This window comes from Bactrocera dorsalis, chromosome 6 (genome assembly GCF_023373825.1).
Source record: "Bactrocera dorsalis isolate Fly_Bdor chromosome 6, ASM2337382v1, whole genome shotgun sequence".
Lineage (NCBI taxonomy): Eukaryota > Metazoa > Arthropoda > Insecta > Diptera > Tephritidae > Bactrocera > Bactrocera dorsalis.
The window spans coordinates 24,029,646-24,051,517 of NC_064308.1; the positions used below are offsets into that span (position 1 = coordinate 24,029,646).

The 21,872-nt window shown below is 36.8% G+C and overlaps 1 protein-coding gene across 44 annotated transcripts in view; it reads right to left on the bottom strand.

The window, feature by feature from the left end:
• LOC105225247 (sialin) overlaps positions 1-21,872 on the bottom strand; it is a 197,945-nt gene that overhangs the window by 94,719 nt on the left and 81,354 nt on the right. For 4 of the 44 annotated variants that reach the window (XM_049460213.1, XM_049460209.1, XM_049460235.1 and 1 more), the window contains exon 2: positions 5,821-5,947. The exons of 33 other annotated variants lie outside the window; for them this stretch is intronic. The gene's annotated coding sequence lies outside the window, so the exon portion shown is untranslated. Of the gene's footprint in view, positions 1-5,820; positions 6,052-12,053; positions 15,101-18,287; positions 18,415-21,872 lie in introns of all 44 variants that reach the window. 7 more of the 44 variants (XM_049460214.1, XM_049460207.1, XM_049460236.1 and 4 more) reach the window with 3 other exon arrangements.

Sequence of the window (21,872 nt, forward strand, 5' to 3'; positions counted from 1 at the left end):
CGCTTATTTCGTCATTCGGGAGTGCATTATATTTTGGGAAAAAGCTAGAATCCCTACCAGAGTTATACCTAACTGTGTAAAAAAAATTGTGGATCTTCACCATGCTTAGAAGGAGTTGCAAGAAAAATTCTAAAAAAAAAAAAATTAAATACAAGATATTTACAAGCGCCGTGAAGAGGATTTAGATAATTTACTTGCTATAGCACACGCTGATACTTTGGAACTGATGAAAAGTGAAGAAGGTGAGATATTTTTTTCAAAAACAAAGAGAACTAGGGCGTCCAGGGCCCGGGCCAGAGCAAGACATATTGATGAAAAAGTACTCGATTACTATATATTACAACCCGAATAGATCGTACTACCAAATAATACATATCTGTATAATTGTCATCCTTCCATTTTGAATTCTATGTAAGCATAAGTCACTCGTGAAATAAAAGCCAAACTGTAAAGACGTATCTAACTAATCATTTTCTTCATTGTGCTATTTTTGGTGATCCTCAATTACAAAAAACCTCTAACATAGGTTATGGGCCCAGAGTATTGTTTTGCCCAGAGGACGAGTACAGTTTTCCCAGAGTGCAGTTTTCCCAGAGTGAAGTTTTCACAGAGTATAGTTTTTCCAATGGTTTTCGTTGTGCAAGTGCGTGTGTCGCATTCAAAGGAGCTTTTACGTTAAAAATACGAAAGCGTGTGTGTCGCGTTTAAACGAGTTTTTTCTATTAAAGTGCTAAAGCGTGTGTGTCGCATTAAAAGACTTTAAAATGAATTCATTGTATCAAATCGAAAAATTGGATGAAACAAATTTTGATTCGTGGAAAGTCCAAATGAAAAGTGTCCTAATACACGGTGGACTGTGGCATATAGTGAGTGAACGTTTGATAAAAAATGAAGAAAATGCGGGTGAGTGGGAAGCACTCGATGAAAAAGCATTGGCTACAATAACCCTAAGCGTGAAAGCGTCGCAGCTTAGCCATATCAAGCAATGCAAGTCGTCGACAGAAGCGTGGAAAGTGCTAGAAAAATTGCATCAGCCAAGTGGGCCTGTGCATAAAGTGACGTTGTACAAGAAACTGTTGAATATGAAATTAAGTGACAATGAAGGTATGACGAAATATTTAAATGATTTTACATCGGTTGTTGAAAAATTATTAGAAGTCGGTATTTTATGGTAGTCTGCAGGAATTAGTGAATAAAGACATGGTTCGAGGTATGGAAAAAGTGACTTTTAGTAAAGACATTGTATGTGAAGTGTGCGCGAGATGCAAAATAAAAGTAAAGTCATTTCCAAAAAATACAGAGAATCGTGCTAAAGACATTTTAGGACTAGTGCACACAGATGTGTGTGGTCCTTTTCGAACAAAGTCTCTCGGAGGCGCTCGTTATTTCTTAAATTTTATAGACGATAAAACAAGGAGAATGTTTGTGTATTTTTTAAAATCTAAAGAAGAAGTTTTGGATAAATTTAAAATGTTTAAAAACTTAGTAGAAAGGCAAACGGAGAAACGGATTAAAATGATTCTTAGTGACAATGGACGTGAATTTGTAAACAAAGATTTTGATAGTTTTTTGAGTGAGTGTGGTATAAAAAGACAATTGACAGTGCCATACACTCCACAGCAAAATGGAGTTGCTGAAAGAGCAAATCGAACAATAGTGGAAATGGCACGAAGCATGTTATTGCAAAGTGAAGTTAATGAATTTTTATGGGCAGAGGCAGTTGCTACTGCAGTGTTCTTACGCAATAGGTCACCCACAAAAGCATTAAATAATGTGACGCCTTACGAGGCATGGTCAGGACGTAAACCAATTGTGAGTTTTTTAAAAACATTTGGCTCAGAAGCCATCGCATTAAACAAAATGAATAATACAAAGTTTAAACCAAAGGGTAAAAAATATATCATGGTAGGGTATTCGCTTACATCGAAAGCGTACCGCTTATACGACCCTCATCAGCGTATGGTCGTAGAGAAACGAGACGTAACGTTTTTAACAATGAAAAGAAACGAAGCAGTAGATTTTTCGGACACGTTTGGGGACGTGAAAGCTATCATCGAAGAAGGAACATCTGGTGGCCTGAGAGCAGATGAAGCAGACGACAGTGATGACAAGTTTGAAGAAGCGAAAGCATCTAGTGAATCCGGTAGCGATTATCAAGAAAGTTTATGCGAATCTCCGATCCAGGAAGAGTGTCCTGCGCAAATAGGGCGAGGCAGGCCTAAGCTAGTACGTAGTGGAAAACCAGGACGTCCACGAAAAATGTATAATACAGTAAACATGATGCAAAATGTATGTGAAATCGAAATTCCTCAAAGTGTTGCCGAAGCTAAAGACAGTAAATATTCGAGCGAGTGGTCAACAGCGATGAAACTTGAATATGATGCTTTAGTGCGAAATAAAACATGGAAGTTGGTTGACTTACCAAGCAACGAGAAAGCAATCGGTTCCAAATGGGTGTTCACCATAAAACATGACAAGAATGGTGAAATAAATCGTTTTAAGGCGCGTTTAGTTGCAAAAGGATGTAGTCAAAAAATTTGGGGTGAATTATACTGACACATTTTCCCCAGTGGTGCGTTACGCTACAATTCGTATGGTATTGGCCTTAGCAGCAGAACTAAAAATGTATACACATCAGATGGATGTATGCAGCGCGTACCTTAACAGTGAGCTAAGCGATGTAGTGTATATGCAGCAACCAGAAAATTTCATCGACAAAAGGTTTCCAGAACGTGTTCTGAAGCTCAATAAAGCTATATATGGGTTGAAACAATCTGGAAGAGAGTGGAACCAAAAGTTGGACGAAGTTTTGAAGCGAATCGGTTTCGTGGCGTGCAGTAACGAACATTGTTTGTACAGAATGGGTAGTAAAGGTAATTTATGTCTCATTGCTGTATATGTTGATGATTTGATCGTAAGTTGCCAAGCAAAGAAAGATCTTCTTACAATCAAAGCAGAGATCGCAAATAGCTTCGAGTGTGTCGACAAAGGCCCAATCTCATATTTTTTGGGGATGGAAATCAGTAGAGACGGCGAAACAGGCAGCATAGAAGTTGGTCAATCGTTGTATGTTAAAGAGATCTTAGAAAAATATAATATGACCAGCTGTCGACCAGCGAAAACGCCATTAGACATAGGTTTTCAAATTGGGTGCACCAGCGAATCGTGTGGTAAAGCTGACGTCAAACAGTATCAGTCAGCAATCGGTGCATTAATGTATTTAGCCATTTGTACGAGACCGGATATTTTACATTCAGTCGCTAAATTGGCTCAAAGAAATCATAATCCTCACAAAGAGCATGAATCAGGTATTAAGCATATTTTACGATACCTATCAATGACTGAAGATTATAAATTGGTATATCGTCGTACGGGCAAACAAATAGAAGGGTTTGCAGATGCCGATTGGGGCAGCAACAGTCTCGACCGTAAATCATACACTGGGTATGTATTTTTCTTGGGCGGTAGTGCAGTTTCATGGGAGAGTAAGCGACAAAGCAGCGTAGCCCTCAGTAGCACAGAGGCTGAATATATAGCACTATCATCAGCTGCGAAAGAAGCGGTATATCTACGACGCCTAATAGCAGAGATTGGTGTAAGTAACTCAGATGACCCGATCAGAGTTTACGGTGACAACTTAAGCGCACAGCAGTTAGCAAAGAATCCAGTTTATCATTCAAGAAGCAAGCACATAGACATTAAGTATCATTTCGTAAGAGAAGCTATAAATAAGAAACAAATTGAAGTTAAATATATATGTACCAATGATATGATAGCTGATGTACTTACTAAGAATCTATGTAAAATTAAACATGAAAAATTTGTAAAACTCTTAGGTTTTGAACAACAATAATGTAAGCGATCTACTCGTGTTGAGGAAGAGTGATGAAAAAGTACTCGATTACTATATATTACAACCCGAATAGATCGTACTACCAAATAATACAACTCTGTATAATTGTCATCCTTCCATTTTGAATTCTATGTAAGCATAAGTCACTCGTGAAATAAAAGCCAAACTGTAAAGACGTATCTAACTAATCATTTTCTTCATTGTGCTATTTTTGGTGATCCTCAATTAAAAAAAACCTCTAACACATATGATATTAAATGAAGAGAAAAAAGATGTGTTTTGGAGGTTTATCGTCCTCTGTTACTACGCAAGATTCTATTCAAATCCAAGGACATCACGGCCAAACTTACCAGCTCTGATAAAAGCCTTTGGGAAGCCTTGGCATTCACCTCTCAAATGGTAAGTTCTGCAATTACTTCAAAAAGAGAAAGTAAAAACTTCATCACGCCTAAGTTAGTTGCAGCTTTAGAAAGATGTCAATTAGGCATAAGGGATTCTGTCTATATACTTCAGGTTGTAGTAGAAGAACTAGATCTTAGCTGTGATGATTTGCCGATAAACAAATTGTCTATTCAACGTATTCTTACACAGAGTCGACAAGATAGAACGGAATCTATAAAATCAGATTTTCAGAATAATGTGCCGGAAATAGTGAAATTATTACCTGGACTTGGCGTGATAAGTTCTAAAGAAGAACGCCTACCAATTCTAATTTCATTCGGAGAAAAGGAACAACTTCTAGTTGTACCCAAACTGGAGAGCTTTTCCAGCCAGGATCAAGCTAAAGCTGTGTTGAACGCCATTTATGACTGAAACCTCGATGAAAAAGCGATTGAAAGGAGCTTGTGTACTTTTGGAACCAAAGTTTATGAACTGCTTTTAAAATGTATCTTCGAAAAGGAATCCATCAAGTCACAAGTAGTTGGTGGGATCAGAGTCCCATATTTTTGAACACTGATTCTTATGTAAAATTTAATGAGGAATCGAATGGAAAAGTCAATTTTGAAAAAAAGTTGGTGGAAAAGCACAAAAAACCGGATTTTGAAATTTTTTTTTGGATTTTGAAAATATTTTTATCAGAAAGCTGAGATTTTTTTTACATAAAAATGGATAACTTCAAAATTTTATTCACTCAATTTTGAGGTCGTTAAAAAATAAAAGAAAAAGTCATTTTTTTGTTTGATCTCAATTTGAAGTGCGCGCCAAAAAACAATGAAGCAAGTTTGGCCACTAAAAAGTTTACAGATATTCTTATTTTAGTCTATATTATGATATTCTAAAGTTTCGTCAAAATCGGAGAACCACGGGTACAAAACCATGTCGCCAATTGATGGAATGGCCCATATATAAATGATCAGTATGTTGAGCTAAGTCGATTTAGCCATGTCCGCCTGTCTGTCTGTCTGTATATATACGAACTGGTCCCTCAGGTTTTAAGATATTTTGCAAACGTCATTTTCTCTTCAACAAGCTGCTCATTTGTCGAACTGCCGATATTCGACCACTATAACATATGGCTGCCATACAAACTGAATGATCGGAATCAAATGCTGGTATGGAAAACTTTTGCATTTGACAAGATATATTCACGAAATTTGGTATAAATTATTTTCTAAGGCAACAATGTAATCTCCGAAGAAATTGTTCAGATCGGCTTACTATAGCTTATAGCTTCTCAATGATCGGAATCAAATGCTTGTATGGAAAACTTTGGCATTTGACATGGATTATTGCTTATGGTAATAATATAATCTCCGAAAAAATTGTTCAGATCGGATTAATATAGCATATAGCTTCCATACAAACTGAACACATAGTTACTAAAAGAAATCCACCTGTGAAAGGTATATTAGCTTCCGTACAGCCGAAGCTAACGTTTTTTCTTGTTTTTCAAAGTTTTTAATTTCTATCGCATAGGTCTTAATTTTGTTCTTTTGCCTCTAAAACTCTCGGAAATAAACGTTTACCTTATTTGGAGCACGATAACCCGTGTCGACTTGTTGCACTGCAGTAGCGGTGCGTATTTCGCGGCATTTGTCCTTTGTTCTCAATATTCTCGCGATTAACACGTGTTGTTATACATTTAAAAGATGGCTGTGGAATTAAGAAGCAATAAAATATGTGTTTTCTTAGTTGGTGATGTAAATGATCAAATAATAAGCGCCAAGTTACTGTCTAATCGTCAAGTTCTTGCAATACTTTTTTTTAACAATTCGAAGATAAATTGACTGGTAGTGAAAGCGCTTATTTCGTCATTCGGGAGTGCATTATATTTTGGGAAAAAGCTAGAATCCCTACCAGAGTTATACCTAACTGTGTAAAAAAAATTGTGGATCTTCACCATGCTTTGAAGGAGTTGCAAGAAAAATTCTAAAAAAAAAAAATAAATACAAGATATTTACAAGCGCCGTGAAGAGGATTTAGATAATTTACTTGCTATAGCACACGCTGATACTTTGGAACTGATGAAAAGTGAAGAAGGTGAGATATTTTTTTCAAAAACAAAGAGAACTAGGGCGTCCAGGGCCTGGTCCAGAGCAAGACATATTGATGAAAAAGTACTCGATTACTATATATTACAACCCGAATAGATCGTATTACCAAATAATACATATCTGTATAATTGTCATCCTTCCATTTTGAATTCTATGTAAGCATAAGTCACTCGTGAAATAAAAGCCAAACTGTAAAGACGTATCTAACTAATCATTTTCTTCATTGTGCTATTTTTGGTGATCCTCAATTACAAAAAACCTCTAACATAGGTTATGGGCCCAGAGTATTGTTTTGCCCAGAGTACGAGTACAGTTTTCCCAGAGTGCAGTTTTCCCAGAGTGAAGTTTTCACAGAGTATAGTTTTTCCAATGGTTTTCGTTGTGCAAGTGCGTGTGTCGCATTCAAAGGAGCTTTTACGTTAAAAATGCGAAAACGTGTGTGTCGCGTTTAAACGAGTTTTTTCTATTAAAGTGCTAAAGCGTGTGTGTCGCATTAAAAGACTTTAAAATGAATTCATTGTATCAAATCGAAAAATTGGATGAAACAAATTTTGATTCGTGGAAAGTCCAAATAAAAAGTGTCCTAATACACGGTGGACTGTGGCATATAGTGAGTGAACGTTTGATAAAAAATGAAGAAAATGCGGGTGAGTGGGAAGCACTCGATGAAAAAGCATTGGCTACAATAACCCTAAGCGTGAAAGCGTCGCAGCTTAGCCATATCAAGCAATGCAAGTCGTCGACAGAAGCGTGGAAAGTGCTAGAAAAATTGCATCAGCCAAGTGGGCCTGTGCATAAAGTGTCGTTGTACAAGAAACTGTTGAATATGAAATTAAGTGACAATGAAGGTATGACGAAATATTTAAATGATTTTACATCGGTTGTTGAAAAATTATTAGAAGTCGGTATTTTATGGTAGTCTGCAGGAATTAGTGAATAAAGACATGGTTCGAGGTATGGAAAAAGTGACTTTTAGTAAAGACATTGTATGTGAAGTGTGCGCGAGATGCAAAATAAAAGTAAAGTCATTTCCAAAAAATACAGAGAATCGTGCTAAAGACATTTTAGGACTAGTGCACACAGATGTGTGTGGTCCTTTTCGAACAAAGTCTCTCGGAGGCGCTCGTTATTTCTTAAATTTTATAGACGATAAAACAAGGAGAATGTTTGTGTATTTTTTAAAATCTAAAGAAGAAGTTTTGGATAAATTTAAAATGTTTAAAAACTTAGTAGAAAGGCAAACGGAGAAACGGATTAAAATGATTCTTAGTGACAATGGACGTGAATTTGTAAACAAAGATTTTGATAGTTTTTTGAGTGAGTGTGGTATAAAAAGACAATTGACAGTGCCATACACTCCACAGCAAAATGGAGTTGCTGAAAGAGCAAATCGAACAATAGTGGAAATGGCACGAAGCATGTTATTGCAAAGTGAAGTTAATGAATTTTTATGGGCAGAGGCAGTTGCTACTGCAGTGTTCTTACGCAATAGGTCACCCACAAAAGCATTAAATAATGTGACGCCTTACGAGGCATGGTCAGGACGTAAACCAATTGTGAGTTTTTTAAAAACATTTGGCTCAGAAGCCATCGCATTAAACAAAATGAATAATACAAAGTTTAAACCAAAGGGTAAAAAATATATCATGGTAGGGTATTCGCTTACATCGAAAGCGTACCGCTTATACGACCCTCATCAGCGTATGGTCGTAGAGAAACGAGACGTAACGTTTTTAACAATGAAAAGAAACGAAGCAGTAGATTTTTCGGACACGTTTGGGGACGTGAAAGCTATCATCGAAGAAGGAACATCTGGTGGCCTGAGAGCAGATGAAGCAGACGACAGTGATGACAAGTTTGAAGAAGCGAAAGCATCTAGTGAATCCGGTAGCGATTATCAAGAAAGTTTATGCGAATCTCCGATCCAGGAAGAGTGTCCTGCGCAAATAGGGCGAGGCAGGCCTAAGCTAGTACGTAGTGGAAAACCAGGACGTCCACGAAAAATGTATAATACAGTAAACATGATGCAAAATGTATGTGAAATCGAAATTCCTCAAAGTGTTGCCGAAGCTAAAGACAGTAAATATTCGAGCGAGTGGTCAACAGCGATGAAACTTGAATATGATGCTTTAGTGCGAAATAAAACATGGAAGTTGGTTGACTTACCAAGCAACGAGAAAGCAATCGGTTCCAAATGGGTGTTCACCATAAAACATGACAAGAATGGTGAAATAAATCGTTTTAAGGCGCGTTTAGTTGCAAAAGGATGTAGTCAAAAAATTTGGGGTGAATTATACTGACACATTTTCCCCAGTGGTGCGTTACGCTACAATTCGTATGGTATTGGCCTTAGCAGCAGAACTAAAAATGTATACACATCAGATGGATGTATGCAGCGCGTACCTTAACAGTGAGCTAAGCGATGTAGTGTATATGCAGCAACCAGAAAATTTCATCGACAAAAGGTTTCCAGAACGTGTTCTGAAGCTCAATAAAGCTATATATGGGTTGAAACAATCTGGAAGAGAGTGGAACCAAAAGTTGGACGAAGTTTTGAAGCGAATCGGTTTCGTGGCGTGCAGTAACGAACATTGTTTGTACAGAATGGGTAGTAAAGGTAATTTATGTCTCATTGCTGTATATGTTGATGATTTGATCGTAAGTTGCCAAGCAAAGAAAGATCTTCTTACAATCAAAGCAGAGATCGCAAATAGCTTCGAGTGTGTCGACAAAGGCCCAATCTCATATTTTTTGGGGATGGAAATCAGTAGAGACGGCGAAACAGGCAGCATAGAAGTTGGTCAATCGTTGTATGTTAAAGAGATCTTAGAAAAATATAATATGACCAGCTGTCGACCAGCGAAAACGCCATTAGACATAGGTTTTCAAATTGGGTGCACCAGCGAATCGTGTGGTAAAGCTGACGTCAAACAGTATCAGTCAGCAATCGGTGCATTAATATATTTAGCCATTTGTACGAGACCGGATATTTTACATTCAGTCGCTAAATTGGCTCAAAGAAATCATAATCCTCACAAAGAGCATGAATCAGGTATTAAGCATATTTTACGATACCTATCAATGACTGAAGATTATAAATTGGTATATCGTCGTACGGGCAAACAAATAGAAGGGTTTGCAGATGCCGATTGGGGCAGCAACAGTCTCGACCGTAAATCATACACTGGGTATGTATTTTTCTTGGGCGGTAGTGCAGTTTCATGGGAAAGTAAGCGACAAAGCAGCGTAGCCCTCAGTAGCACAGAGGCTGAATATATAGCACTATCATCAGCTGCGAAAGAAGCGGTATATCTACGACGCCTAATAGCAGAGATTGGTGTAAGTAACTCAGATGACCCGATCAGAGTTTACGGTGACAACTTAAGCGCACAGCAGTTAGCAAAGAATCCAGTTTATCATTCAAGAAGCAAGCACATAGACATTAAGTATCATTTCGTAAGAGAAGCTATAAATAAGAAACAAATTGAAGTTAAATATATATGTACCAATGATATGATAGCTGATGTACTTACTAAGAATCTATGTAAAATTAAACATGAAAAATTTGTAAAACTCTTAGGTTTTGAACAACAATAATGTAAGCGATCTACTCGTGTTGAGGAAGAGTGATGAAAAAGTACTCGATTACTATATATTACAACCCGAATAGATCGTACTACCAAATAATACAACTCTGTATAATTGTCATCCTTCCATTTTGAATTCTATGTAAGCATAAGTCACTCGTGAAATAAAAGCCAAACTGTAAAGACGTATCTAACTAATCATTTTCTTCATTGTGCTATTTTTGGTGATCCTCAATTAAAAAAAACCTCTAACACATATGATATTAAATGAAGAGAAAAAAGATGTGTTTTGGAGGTTTATCGTCCTCTGTTACTACGCAAGATTCTATTCAAATCCAAGGACATCACGGCCAAACTTACCAGCTCTGATAAAAGCCTTTGGGAAGCCTTGGCATTCACCTCTCAAATGGTAAGTTCTGCAATTACTTCAAAAAGAGAAAGTAAAAACTTCATCACGCCTAAGTTAGTTGCAGCTTTAGAAAGATGTCAATTAGGCATAAGGGATTCTGTCTATATACTTCAGGTTGTAGTAGAAGAACTAGATCTTAGCTGTGATGATTTGCCGATAAACAAATTGTCTATTCAACGTATTCTTACACAGAGTCGACAAGATAGAACGGAATCTATAAAATCAGATTTTCAGAATAATGTGCCGGAAATAGTGAAATTATTACCTGGACTTGGCGTGATAAGTTCTAAAGAAGAACGCCTACCAATTCTAATTTCATTCGGAGAAAAGGAACAACTTCTAGTTGTACCCAAACTGGAGAGCTTTTCCAGCCAGGATCAAGCTAAAGCTGTGTTGAACGCCATTTATGACTGAAACCTCGATGAAAAAGCGATTGAAAGGAGCTTGTGTACTTTTGGAACAAAAGTTTATGAACTGGTTTTAAAATGTGTCTTCGAAAAGGAATCCATCAAGTCACAAGTAGTTGGTGGGATCAGAGTCCCATATTTTTGAACACTGATTCTTATGTAAAATTTAATGAGGAATCGAATGGAAAAGTCAATTTTGAAAAAAAGTTGGTGGAAAAGCACAAAAAACCGGATTTTGAAATTTTTTTTTGGATTTTGAAAATATTTTTATCAGAAAGCTGAGATTTTTTTACATAAAAATGGATAACTTCAAAATTTTTTTCACTCAATTTTGAGGTCGTTAAAAAATAAAAGCAAAAGTCATTTTTTTGTTTGATCTCAATTTGAAGTGCGCGCCAAAAAACAATGAAGCAAGTTTGGCCACTAAAAAGTTTACAGATATTCTTATTTTAGTCTATATTATGATATTCTAAAGTTTCGTCAAAATCGGAGAACCACGGGTACAAAACCATGTCGCCAATTGATGGAATGGCCCATATATAAATGATCAGTATGTTGAGCTAAGTCGATTTAGCCATGTCCGCCTGTCTGTCTGTCTGTATATATACGAACTGGTCCCTCAGGTTTTAAGATATTTTGCAAACGTCATTTTCTCTTCAACAAGCTGCTCATTTGTCGAACTGCCGATATTCGACCACTATAACATATGGCTGCCATACAAACTGAACGATCGGAATCAAGTTCTTGTCACATTTGACATCATATCTTCTTGAAATTTGGTGTGAGTTATTGTTCATAGAAATAATGTAATATCGGAAGAAATTCTTCAGATCGGCTCACAATAGCATATAGCTGCCATACAAACTGAATGATCGGAATCAAATGCTGGTATGGAAAACTTTTGCATTTGACAAGATATATTCACGAAATTTGGTATAAATTATTTTCTAAGGCAACAATGTAATCTCCGAAGAAATTGTTCAGATCGGCTTACTATAGCTTATAGCTTCTCAATGATCGGAATCAAATGCTTGTATGGAAAACTTTGGCATTTGACATGGATTATTGCTTATGGTAATAATATAATCTCCGAAAAAATTGTTCAGATCGGATTAATATAGCATATAGCTTCCATACAAACTGAACACATAGTTACTAAAAGAAATCCACCTGTGAAAGGTATATTAGCTTCCGTACAGCCGAAGCTAACGTTTTTTCTTGTTTTTCAAAGTTTTTAATTTCTATCGCATAGGTCTTAATTTTGTTCTTTTGCCTCTAAAACTCTCGGAAATAAACGTTTACCTTATTTGGAGCACGATAACCCGTGTCGACTTGTTGCACTGCAGTAGCGGTGCGTATTTCGCGGCATTTGTCCTTTGTTCTCAATATTCTCGCGAATAACACGTGTTGTTATACATTTAAAAGATGGCTGTGGAATTAAGAAGCAATAAAATATGTGTTTTCTTAGTTGGTGATGTAAATGATCAAATAATAAGCGCCAAGTTACTGTCTAATCGTCAAGTTCTTGCAATACTTTTTTTTAACAATTCGAAGATAAATTGACTGGTAGTGAAAGCGCTTATTTCGTCATTCGGGAGTGCATTATATTTTGGGAAAAAGCTAGAATCCCTACCAGAGTTATACCTAACTGTGTAAAAAAAATTGTGGATCTTCACCATGCTTTGAAGGAGTTGCAAGAAAAATTCTAAAAAAAAAAAAATAAATACAAGATATTTACAAGCGCCGTGAAGAGGATTTAGATAATTTACTTGCTATAGCACACGCTGATACTTTGGAACTGATGAAAAGTGAAGAAGGTGAGATATTTTTTTCAAAAACAAAGAGAACTAGGGCGTCCAGGGCCCGGGCCAGAGCAAGACATATTGATGAAAAAGTACTCGATTACTATATATTACAACCCGAATAGATCGTACTACCAAATAATACATATCTGTATAATTGTCATCCTTCCATTTTGAATTCTATGTAAGCATAAGTCACTCGTGAAATAAAAGCCAAACTGTAAAGACGTATCTAACTAATCATTTTCTTCATTGTGCTATTTTTGGTGATCCTCAATTACAAAAAACCTCTAACATAGGTTATGGGCCCAGAGTATTGTTTTGCCCAGAGTACGAGTACAGTTTTCCCAGAGTGCAGTTTTCCCAGAGTGAAGTTTTCACAGAGTATAGTTTTTCCAATGGTTTTCGTTGTGCAAGTGCGTGTGTCGCATTCAAAGGAGCTTTTACGTTAAAAATACGAAAGCGTGTGTGTCGCGTTTAAACGAGTTTTTTCTATTAAAGTGCTAAAGCGTGTGTGTCGCATTAAAAGACTTTAAAATGAATTCATTGTATCAAATCGAAAAATTGGATGAAACAAATTTTGATTCGTGGAAAGTCCAAATGAAAAGTGTCCTAATACACGGTGGACTGTGGCATATAGTGAGTGAACGTTTGATAAAAAATGAAGAAAATGCGGGTGAGTGGGAAGCACTCGATGAAAAAGCATTGGCTACAATAACCCTAAGCGTGAAAGCGTCGCAGCTTAGCCATATCAAGCAATGCAAGTCGTCGACAGAAGCGTGGAAAGTGCTAGAAAAATTGCATCAGCCAAGTGGGCCTGTGCATAAAGTGTCGTTGTACAAGAAACTGTTGAATATGAAATTAAGTGACAATGAAGGTATGACGAAATATTTAAATGATTTTACATCGGTTGTTGAAAAATTATTAGAAGTCGGTATTTTATGGTAGTCTGCAGGAATTAGTGAATAAAGACATGGTTCGAGGTATGGAAAAAGTGACTTTTAGTAAAGACATTGTATGTGAAGTGTGCGCGAGATGCAAAATAAAAGTAAAGTCATTTCCAAAAAATACAGAGAATCGTGCTAAAGACATTTTAGGACTAGTGCACACAGATGTGTGTGGTCCTTTTCGAACAAAGTCTCTCGGAGGCGCTCGTTATTTCTTAAATTTTATAGACGATAAAACAAGGAGAATGTTTGTGTATTTTTTAAAATCTAAAGAAGAAGTTTTGGATAAATTTAAAATGTTTAAAAACTTAGTAGAAAGGCAAACGGAGAAACGGATTAAAATGATTCTTAGTGACAATGGACGTGAATTTGTAAACAAAGATTTTGATAGTTTTTTGAGTGAGTGTGGTATAAAAAGACAATTGACAGTGCCATACACTCCACAGCAAAATGGAGTTGCTGAAAGAGCAAATCGAACAATAGTGGAAATGGCACGAAGCATGTTATTGCAAAGTGAAGTTAATGAATTTTTATGGGCAGAGGCAGTTGCTACTGCAGTGTTCTTACGCAATAGGTCACCCACAAAAGCATTAAATAATGTGACGCCTTACGAGGCATGGTCAGGACGTAAACCAATTGTGAGTTTTTTAAAAACATTTGGCTCAGAAGCCATCGCATTAAACAAAATGAATAATACAAAGTTTAAACCAAAGGGTAAAAAATATATCATGGTAGGGTATTCGCTTACATCGAAAGCGTACCGCTTATACGACCCTCATCAGCGTATGGTCGTAGAGAAACGAGACGTAACGTTTTTAACAATGAAAAGAAACGAAGCAGTAGATTTTTCGGACACGTTTGGGGACGTGAAAGCTATCATCGAAGAAGGAACATCTGGTGGCCTGAGAGCAGATGAAGCAGACGACAGTGATGACAAGTTTGAAGAAGCGAAAGCATCTAGTGAATCCGGTAGCGATTATCAAGAAAGTTTATGCGAATCTCCGATACAGGAAGAGTGTCCTGCGCAAATAGGGCGAGGCAGGCCTAAGCTAGTACGTAGTGGAAAACCAGGACGTCCACGAAAAATGTATAATACAGTAAACATGATGCAAAATGTATGTGAAATCGAAATTCCTCAAAGTGTTGCCGAAGCTAAAGACAGTAAATATTCGAGCGAGTGGTCAACAGCGATGAAACTTGAATATGATGCTTTAGTGCGAAATAAAACATGGAAGTTGGTTGACTTACCAAGCAACGAGAAAGCAATCGGTTCCAAATGGGTGTTCACCATAAAACATGACAAGAATGGTGAAATAAATCGTTTTAAGGCGCGTTTAGTTGCAAAAGGATGTAGTCAAAAAATTTGGGGTGAATTATACTGACACATTTTCCCCAGTGGTGCGTTACGCTACAATTCGTATGGTATTGGCCTTAGCAGCAGAACTAAAAATGTATACACATCAGATGGATGTATGCAGCGCGTACCTTAACAGTGAGCTAAGCGATGTAGTGTATATGCAGCAACCAGAAAATTTCATCGACAAAAGGTTTCCAGAACGTGTTCTGAAGCTCAATAAAGCTATATATGGGTTGAAACAATCTGGAAGAGAGTGGAACCAAAAGTTGGACTAAGTTTTGAAGCGAATCGGTTTCGTGGCGTGCAGTAACGAACATTGTTTGTACAGAATGGGTAGTAAAGGTAATTTATGTCTCATTGCTCTATATGTTGATGATTTGATCGTAAGTTGCCAAGCAAAGAAAGATCTTCTTACAATCAAAGCAGAGATCGCAAATAGCTTCGAGTGTGTCGACAAAGGCCCAATCTCATATTTTTTGGGGATGGAAATCAGTAGAGACGGCGAAACAGGCAGCATAGAAGTTGGTCAATCGTTGTATGTTAAAGAGATCTTAGAAAAATATATTATGACCAGCTGTCGACCAGCGAAAACGCCATTAGATATAGGTTTTCAAATTGGGTGCACCAGCGAATCGTGTGGTAAAGCTGACGTCAAACAGTACCAGTCAGCAATCGGTGCATTAATGTATTTAGCCATTTGTACGAGACCGGATATTTTACATTCAGTCGCTAAATTGGCTCAAAGAAATCATAATCCTCACAAAGAGCATGAATCAGGTATTAAGCATATTTTACGATACCTATCAATGACTGAAGATTATAAATTGGTATATCGTCGTACGGGCAAACAAATAGAAGGGTTTGCAGATGCCGATTGGGGCAGCAACAGTCTCGACCGTAAATCATACACTGGGTATGTATTTTTCTTGGGCGGTAGTGCAGTTTCATGGGAAAGTAAGCGACAAAGCAGCGTAGCCCTCAGTAGCACAGAGGCTGAATATATAGCACTATCATCAGCTGCGAAAGAAGCGGTATATCTACGACGCCTAATAGTAGAGATTGGTGTAAGTAACTCAGATGACCCGATCAGAGTTTACGGTGACAACTTAAGCGCACAGCAGTTAGCAAAGAATCCAGTTTATCATTCAAGAAGCAAGCACATAGACATTAAGTATCATTTCGTAAGAGAAGCTATAAATAAGAAACAAATTGAAGTTAAATATATATGTACCAATGATATGATAGCTGATGTACTTACTAAGAATCTATGTAAAATTAAACATGAAAAATTTGTAAAACTCTTAGGTTTTGAACAACAATAATGTAAGCGATCTACTCGTGTTGAGGAAGAGTGATGAAAAAGTACTCGATTACTATATATTACAACCCGAATAGATCGTACTACCAAATAATACAACTCTGTATAATTGTCATCCTTCCATTTTGAATTCTATGTAAGCATAAGTAACTCGTGAAATAAAAGCCAAACTGTAAAGACGTATCTAACTAATCATTTTCTTCATTGTGCTATTTTTGGTGATTCTCAATTAAAAAAAACCTCTAACACATATGATATTAAATGAAGAGAAAAAATATGTGTTTTGGAGGTTTATCGTCCTCTGTTACTACGCAAGATTCTATTCAAATCCAAGGACATCACGGCCAAACTTACCAGCTCTGATAAAAGCCTTTGGGAAGCCTTGGCATTCACCTCTCAAATGGTAAGTTCTGCAATTACTTCAAAAAGAGAAAGTAAAAACTTCATCACGCCTAAGTTAGTTGCAGCTTTAGAAAGATGTCAATTAGGCATAAGGGATTCTGTCTATATACTTCAGGTTGTAGTAGAAGAACTAGATCTTAGCTGTGATGATTTGCCGATAAACAAATTGTCTATTCAACGTATTCTTACACAGAGTCGACAAGATAGAACGGAATCTATAAAATCAGATTTTCAGAATAATGTGCCGGAAATAGTGAAATTATTACCTGGACTTGGCGTGATAAGTTCTAAAGAAGAACGCCTACCAATTCTAATTTCATTCGGAGAAAAGGAACAACTTCTAGTTGTACCCAAACTGGAGAGCTTTTCCAGCCAGGATCAAGCTAAAGCTGTGTTGAACGCCATTTATGACTGGAACCTCGATGAAAAAGCGATTGAAAGGAGCTTGTGTACTTTTGGAACAAAAGTTTATGAACTGGTTTTAAAATGTGTCTTCGAAAAGGAATCCATCAAGTCACAAGTAGTTGGTGGGATCAGAGTCCCATATTTTTGAACACTGATTCTTATGTAAAATTTAATGAGGAATCGAATGGAAAAGTCAATTTTGAAAAAAAGTTGGTGGAAAAGCACAAAAAACCGGATTTTGAAATTTTTTTTTGGATTTTGAAAATATTTTTATCAGAAAGCTGAGATTTTTTTACATAAAAATGGATAACTTCAAAATTTTTTTCACTCAATTTTGAGGTCGTTAAAAAATAAAAGAAAAAGTCATTTTTTTGTTTGATCTCAATTTGAAGTGCGCGCCAAAAAACAATGAAGCAAGTTTGGCCACTAAAAAGTTTACAGATATTCTTATTTTAGTCTATATTATGATATTCTAAAGTTTCGTCAAAATCGGAGAACCACGGGTACAAAACCATGTCGCCAATTGATGGAATGGCCCATATATAAATGATCAGTATGTTGAGCTAAGTCGATTTAGCCATGTCCGCCTGTCTGTCTGTCTGTATATATACGAACTGGTCCCTCAGGTTTTAAGATATTTTGCAAACGTCATTTTCTCTTCAACAAGCTGCTCATTTGTCGAACTGCCGATATTCGACCACTATAACATATAGCTGCCATACAAACTGAACGATCGGAATCAAGTTCTTGTCAAATTTGACATCATATCTTCTTGATATTTGGTGTGAGTTATTGTTCATACAAATAATGTAATATCGGAAGAAATTCTTCAGATCGGCTCACTATAGCATATAGCTGCCATACAAACTGAATGATCGGAATCAAATGCTGGTATGGAAAACTTTTGCATTTGACAAGATATATTCACGAAATTTGGTATAAATTATTTTCTAAGGCAACAATGTAATCTCCGAAGAAATTGTTCAGATCGGCTTACTATAGCTTATAGCTTCTCAATGATCGGAATCAAATGCTTGTATGGAAAACTTTGGCATTTGACATGGATTATTGCTTATGGTAATAATATAATCTCCGAAAAAATTGTTCAGATCGGATTAATATAGCATATAGCTTCCATACAAACTGAACACATAGTTACTAAAAGAAATCCACCTGTGAAAGGTATATTAGCTTCCGTACAGCCGAAGCTAACGTTTTTTCTTGTTTTTCAAAGTTTTTAATTTCTATCGCATAGGTCTTAATTTTGTTCTTTTGCCTCTAAAACTCTCGGAAATAAACGTTTACCTTATTTGGAGCACGATAACCCGTGTCGACTTGTTGCACTGCAGTAGCGGTGCGTATTTCGCGGCATTTGTCCTTTGTTCTCAATATTCTCGCGATTAACACGTGTTGTTATACATTTAAAAGATGGCTGTGGAATTAAGAAGCAATAAAATATGTGTTTTCTTAGTTGGTGATGTAAATGATCAAATAATAAGCGCCAAGTTACTGTCTAATCGTCAAGTTCTTGCAATACTTTTTTTTAACAATTCGAAGATAAATTGACTGGTAGTGAAAGCGCTTATTTCGTCATTCGGGAGTGCATTATATTTTGGGAAAAAGCTAGAATCCCTACCAGAGTTATACCTAACTGTGTAAAAAAAATTGTGGATCTTCACCATGCTTTGAAGGAGTTGCAAGAAAAATTCTAAAAAAAAAAAAAATAAATACAAGATATTTACAAGCGCCGTGAAGAGGATTTAGATAATTTACTTGCTATAGCACACGCTGATACTTTGGAACTGATGAAAAGTGAAGAAGGTAAGATATTTTTTTCAAAAACAAAGAGAACTAGGGCGTCCAGGGCCCGGGCCAGAGCAAGACATATTGATGAAAAAGTACTCGATTACTATATATTACAACCCGAATAGATCGTACTACCAAATAATACATATCTGTATAATTGTCATCCTTCCATTTTGAATTCTATGTAAGCATAAGTCACTCGTGAAATAAAAGCCAAACTGTAAAGACGTATCTAACTAATCATTTTCTTCATTGTGCTATTTTTGGTGATCCTCAATTACAAAAAACCTCTAACATAGGTTATGGGCCCAGAGTATTGTTTTGCCCAGAGTACGAGTACAGTTTTCCCAGAGTGCAGTTTTCCCAGAGTGAAGTTTTCACAGAGTATAGTTTTTCCAATGGTTTTCGTTGTGCAAGTGCGTGTGTCGCATTCAAAGGAGCTTTTACGTTAAAAATACGAAAGCGTGTGTGTCGCGTTTAAACGAGTTTTTTCTATTAAAGTGCTAAAGCGTGTGTGTCGCATTAAAAGACTTTAAAATGAATTCATTGTATCAAATCGAAAAATTGGATGAAACAAATTTTGATTCGTGGAAAGTCCAAATGAAAAGTGTCCTAATACACGGTGGACTGTGGCATATAGTGAGTGAACGTTTGATAAAAAATGAAGAAAATGCGGGTGAGTGGGAAGCACTCGATGAAAAAGCATTGGCTACAATAACCCTAAGCGTGAAAGCGTCGCAGCTTAGCCATATCAAGCAATGCAAGTCGTCGACAGAAGCGTGGAAAGTGCTAGAAAAATTGCATCAGCCAAGTGGGCCTGTGCATAAAGTGTCGTTGTACAAGAAACTGTTGAATATGAAATTAAGTGACAATGAAGGTATGACGAAATATTTAAATGATTTTACATCGGTTTATATATTATTAGAAGTCGGTATTTTATGGTAGTCTGCAGGAATTAGTGAATAAAGGCATGGTTCGAGGTATGGAAAAAGTGACTTTTAGTAAAGACATTGTATGTGAAGTGTGCGCGAGATGCAAAATAAAAGTAAAGTCATTTCCAAAAAATACAGAGAATCGTGCTAAAGACATTTTAGGACTAGTGCACACAGATGTGTGTGGTCCTTTTCGAACAAAGTCTCTCGGAGGCGCTCGTTATTTCTTAAATTTTATAGACGATAAAACAAGGAGAATGTTTGTGTATTTTTTAAAATCTAAAGAAGAAGTTTTGGATAAATTTAAAATGTTTAAAAACTTAGTAGAAAGGCAAACGGAGAAACGGATTAAAATGATTCGTAGTGACAATGGACGTGAATTTGTAAACAAAGATTTTGATAGTTTTTTGAGTGAGTGTGGTATAAAAAGACAATTGACAGTGCCATACACTCCACAGCAAAATGGAGTTGCTGAAAGAGCAAATCGAACAATAGTGGAAATGGCACGAAGCATGTTATTGCAATGTGAAGTTAATGAATTTTTATGGGCAGAGGCAGTTTCTACTGCAGTGTTCTTACGCAATAGGTCACCCACAAAAGCATTAAATAATGTGACGCCTTACGAGGCATGGTCAGGACGTAAACCAATTGTGAGTTTTTTAAAAACATTTGGCTCAGAAGCCATCGCATTAAACAAAAAGAAAAATGCAAAGTTTAAACCAAAGGGTAAAAAATATATCATGGTAGGGTATTCGCTTACATCGAAAGCGTACCGCTTATACGACCCTCATCAGCGTATGGTCGTAGAGAAACGAGACGTAACGTTTTTAACAATGAAAAGAAACGAAGCAGTAGATTTTTCGGACACGTTTGGGGACGTGAAAGCTATCATCGAAGAAGGAACATCTGGTGGCCTGAGAGCAGATGAAGCAGACGACAGTGATGACAAGTTTGAAGAAGCGAAAGCATCTAGTGAATCCGGTAGCGATTATCAAGAAAGTTTATGCGAATCTCCGATCCAGGAAGAGTGTCCTGCGCAAATAGGGCGAGGCAGGCCTAAGCTAGTACGTAGTGGAAAACCAGGACGTCCACGAAAAATGTATAATACAGTAAACATGATGCAAAATGTATGTGAAATCGAAATTCCTCAAAGTGTTGCCGAAGCTAAAGACAGTAAATATTCGAGCGAGTGGTCAACAGCGATGAAACTTGAATATGATGCTTTAGTGCGAAATAAAACATGGAAGTTGGTTGACTTACCAAGCAACAAGAAAGCAATCGGTTCCAAATGGGTGTTCACCATAAAACATGACAAGAATGGTGAAATAAATCGTTTTAAGGCGCGTTTAGTTGCAAAAGGATGTAGTCAAAAAATTTGGGGTGAATTATACTGACACATTTTCCCCAGTGGTGCGTTACGCTACAATTCGTATGGTATTGGCCTTAGCAGCAGAACTAAAAATGTATACACATCAGATGGATGTATGCAGCGCGTACCTTAACAGTGAGCTAAGCGATGTAGTGTATATGCAGCAACCAGAAAATTTCATCGACAAAAGGTTTCCAGAACGTGTTCTGAAGCTCAATAAAGCTATATATGGGTTGAAACAATCTGGAAGAGAGTGGAACCAAAAGTTGGACTAAGTTTTGAAGCGAATCGGTTTCGTGGCGTGCAGTAACGAACATTGTTTGTACAGAATGGGTAGTAAAGGTAATTTATGTCTCATTGCTGTATATGTTGATGATTTGATCGTAAGTTGCCAAGCAAAGAAAGATCTTCTTACAATCAAAGCAGAGATCGCAAATAGCTTCGAGTGTGTCGACAAAGGCCCAATCTCATATTTTTTGGGGATGGAAATCAGTAGAGACGGCGAAACAGGCAGCATAGAAGTTGGTCAATCGTTGTATGTTAAAGAGATCTTAGAAAAATATATTATGACCAGCTGTCGACCAGCGAAAACGCCATTAGACATAGGTTTTCAAATTGGGTGCACCAGCGAATCGTGTGGTAAAGCTGACGTCAAACAGTACCAGTCAGCAATCGGTGCATTAATGTATTTAGCCATTTGTACGAGACCGGATATTTTACATTCAGTCGCTAAATTGGCTCAAAGAAATCATAATCCTCACAAAGAGCATGAATCAGGTATTA